Raw genomic sequence first — 4,625 nt, forward strand, 5'->3', positions numbered from 1 at the left:
TTATCTTTAACGTTAACTGTAAACAACATTATGAAAACATTTGGTGTGTCATAGCTACCAACATATCTGATCAAATTCAGGGAAAAAGCATAGTTGTTTTTAACCCATGTTACTTTAAATAAAGTGTTGAAGGTGGACAAACATCAGAAGACTAGGACACCTTGAGCCCAAGGTCTGAATACCAGTCAAGAGACGCACACAGGAATACATTTTCAAACTTTGTATGTAAGGAACACAAATATTGCAGGTCAAGATTACAATATACAATTTACTAATGCAATTAACAACTTAAAGGTCCCATATTCTTCTTCTTCTGGTTGTATCTGCTCTTTAGTGTGTTTTCTAAGTGTCCTGTGCATGTTTAGGCACATCTATGTGCAAAAATTCAAAGTCAGCGGAAACGCGGCTTCTCCTACGTCCTCCTGTTAGCTGTAGCATCAGCTGCATGTAACGCTCGGTTCTAGCCCCCCTCGATAAAAATGTGTCAGTGTGACGTCATTGTCAGTGTGATGTCACTGATCTAAGCCCATTGGCTCGTTGTGGCCCTGCAGGTCATGTTGAAATTTCCGAGACGCGTGCTGAGCAACTGACCAATAACGACAGAGCGGATCTGCAGACCAATCAGAGCAGACTTGGCCCACGTGGGGTCTAACAGTGTGGGCTCAACAGAGCGTAGCTGACGGACTCAGAGCGTAGAGGGAGCAAGGAGGAGCAGTACATGAAAACAGACACTTTTTTCGTACTTTAGCTATTGTGAATGTACAAAAGTAGGTACATAGATTAAATATATGAACCCCAAATAGGGCAGAATATGGGCTCTTTAATTAATAAAGTGTGCACATGAAATAAAACAAACATTTTAAGTGTCTAAGCCCAGTCTTTTTCGTTGGGGCTCAATCCAGGTGTGTGTTTCTGTTTCATCTGTGCTTTTGTGCTCTATGAAGTAGCGAAGGAAGTTCTTCCTTAGAAGAAACAGTCTTCTTAATCCCACTTGAGGTCTCGAAGGTTGGGCTCACTATCCAGTTAGCTGCTCACAGTTCTATGGTGGATGCTCTTGTTGGTGGATGGTCTTCTGGATGAGCCCAAAATCCACCTTTTACCAAAACCTGACCTACAGACAGGTCACACCACCCCTATAAAGATAAACATGCACGTCAGCATCAACACAGGCTTCATCTCAATTTAAGCACTTAACATTTAACACCAAGTATTAAAATAACATCTGTTTTTATTCACAATTTTCCATTAGCTCTAATGTACTACAAAAAATGTTAAAGATTTTCTTGATCAATTTACTGTTGAGCTTTTTATTGATTAGACAATATAGGACACTTTACTGTAATAACTGTACTATGAAACACTGAAGGTCTGTGTGACGCCACAAAAGAGAGTGAAACTAACAAAAGAGGAAAAACTTTCATTAAACTATTCCTTGATCCAGCCTTGATCAACAGCCAACATTGTGTTGTTTTTTCAATCTACCACTGAAACACTGATGTTTGTACCCTCAGTCAGGACAGAAGAGTTGGATTTAAACTGTTTAAACACCAGATGCTGGGCTAAGCAGGAATATATGGCTGGCAGGCAAATAACCAAAACTCACTGTAAAAATAAAAAGTCTTAATAACATACAATTCTAAGTTAGTTTTACTTCAAGTCCACGAAAATGTTGTGTTAACTCAATATTATACGTTTATGTCCCCTGAACTACATGAAAGGTTTCCAACTTTGAAAAGTGATTTGTATTAACTTGAAAATGGCGAGCTCTGTCGAACCCACCGTGCTCACAGAGACAGGTGGTCCATCTATCGTTAGTGCAACAGAAGGCGCAACCGTTATTTGTGCTCATCTGCAACATGGGATGGAACATTATCACAAGGCTTGAGCACTTTTAAAACAAATATGTGAAGCGCAGGTCCTCTAACTTCATATGTGTGCATAGTAAATTAGAGCCCCAGCTCTCTGAACTAAGGTTTTTCTATGGGAGGGTTTGTGGCACACCCTGCTGTCTCCAATGGCATTATAATAATACTGCAAATTTGTTGTTGCTGGCACTGATGAAGATGGTGGTGATAATACTGATGATGCAAATGATGATGTTGTGGAAGAATATTATAATCATTGCTATAACCTCAAGTTACTTATTCATTTATTATTTATCTGACCAGAGATTTCTCCCGAAGCTGCTTTGTCTCTCACACACGCCTGAGACCTCTTTCCCTCTTTCCCTCTTTCCCTCTTTTCTACCATCAAAAGCATGAAAAGGCCAGAAAACAAAAGCAGAAAAACAGCAAATTATACAAAAGCAAAAATTGATGATTTTATTGCAGATTTTGTATGTACATTTTGGCCACGAAGCAAATCAACTTTGTTGCTATAGTCTTGTACAAGACTCTCGTTCAGTTCATTCAGTGAACAAACTGAATGAGAGCTCCTCCTCCGAGTCACTCTCTTCCTCTTCTTGTACTGAACGTACTGAACAGAACGGTCGGGGAAAATAAATGTGATTGTTTTAGCAGCTTTCAGTTTGCAAACTGGAGCTTTATCCAACTAAATTCTCAGCTCATTGGTTTATTATTCACCACCGGCTGTTCTCAGTACGATCACGAGCAGAACTAAACGTTCGGCCGTGTTTCATCTTAATAAATTCAGATTCACAGACAGAGCTGCTGAGAAGTACTGAACGATTCAGTGAATGAATCTTTTGAATGAATCACTTTCCTGAACTGATTCTACTGATTCTACTGAAGAACTGCTTTTCCCATCACTAACGTGCTGCCCAGCTCCTTTGCTCACAAATTAAAACTGCTCACCACAAGGTTTATTTACTAAACAGTATATCAGGGTTTTCTTGAAATGTACTTATTTAAAAATATAAATATAGCTAAAGTGCTCTCATAGCTCTGCAGATCCACTCGTCACCGGTCCCTCACTGATCTGTTTATTAAAAACTATAAAACCATAAAGTCGTAGGAAACTTGTGAACTTTATATTTGTTGTCTATTGAAGTGTAAAAAAGGTTGAAGTGGGTATGAGCTGCTATTAATACTCTAAGTGTTAATAATCCTGTTAATAAGCACGAGTACCATCCAAACAATAGCTGGGATAAAGTAGAATGGTGATATGTTCTGTTTCAGCCTAAACTGACCAGAGGTGATCGGTTTGCTGCTCATTTGTTAAAAGTTTAATCTAGAACCCCTCTCTCTGTGCACAGCTCCTCAGTCACAGACTCCTAACAGAAGTGTGTCATGTGAGACCGGCACGTTCATGGCTGTTCCTGAGGCTCTGGCAATCCCTGATGGTCCAAGGGCGAGCTCCACCCCAGTCAAAAGAGTCTCAACTCAGATACTCTTATTGTGTATCCTAAATATAAACATGGGACCTTCACTGCCCACCAAAGAGTCATCCTACTTCAGGTCATTTGTTTTTAGAAATATGACTGGCATCATTATTAATCTCTGGAAAATTGTGCTATAACTCTAATTTATCTGTACACTGAAGACTACATTGACAAACTTTTTTTTTGCAGGCAGTAAGTTCCTGTCACCCCAAGTGAATAGACTTCAGACTGCTGTGCACTGCCTGGTTGCACTCTTCACATGGACGACGGCGTCTGAGACATTCAAGCTCCACAGCACCAACCTCAGGCGTTCGGTATCTCTTCCCTAATGTGCTTATTCATTTTGTTGTTTTTATTTTTGATGGTTCTTATGAAATACTCCTGATCAATCACAGACATATTTGAAATCAATTGTAGTTTATAATTTAAACTGGGAAACAGAGCGTAGTATGTTTTACAGCTTAAAAAGGGTATTAATTGAAGCCCCTCCCTGATTAAAAAAAACGCTATCTCTGACAGTGTTGTATTTCTGTCTCGTCTGATGCGGGTGACAACACAAGACGGGATGACCACCCTGATGTGCTGGCCCAGGTATTCCCAGCACCACTGCACAAAATTGGGGTATACCAGGTGTCTGTAAGAACTGTGAAAAATGAATATAACAAAATAAATGTAAACCTTTTTGCAGTGCTTGTTCCTAAATGAGAATAATTTGATACTCCAAAGCAAATATAATGAATCACACAGGTGTCTCAACACTTCTGATAATACTTTCTGACTTTATAAAATACATGTTATGAATACAAATATTTTGAAACTATTCTCTTTATTGATTTTGTAAAACTGACCTATTGAGATCTGGTGTCTGTCTTCAGAGCTGCATGTAGGTCTCATACACAGCCTGCAGCACATTTAGGGGTTTATTTGTGAGAGAGGGGCAAACATTGTGTTATGTTGCTGCAGAAGGAGTGAGTGGGCGTGTCTTAATTATAATATAAGTGTAATATTGAACTGTGAGGGTAACAAATGTGTCGACAATGAAGGATCCATCTGCTGCATTCTTCCTATCCCATAATGCATTGTGCTCCATTTGATTTTCTTGCTCCTCACCTGCTGTCCTCACTCCTCCTCTCCTACCTACTTATCTGCTGTCTTTGCTCCTCCTCTTCTCCTCTACATCCTCCTTCCTTGCTGCCTGCTTTCCTTGACTCCATCGCTCCCTCCTCGTGTATTATAAACATATGGCTCCCCCTGCAGGACAGACTGTGTCAGTACAGGTCACCCT

The sequence above is a fragment of the Labrus bergylta genome, chromosome 21 (genome assembly GCF_963930695.1).
Source record: "Labrus bergylta chromosome 21, fLabBer1.1, whole genome shotgun sequence".
NCBI lineage: Eukaryota > Metazoa > Chordata > Actinopteri > Labriformes > Labridae > Labrus > Labrus bergylta.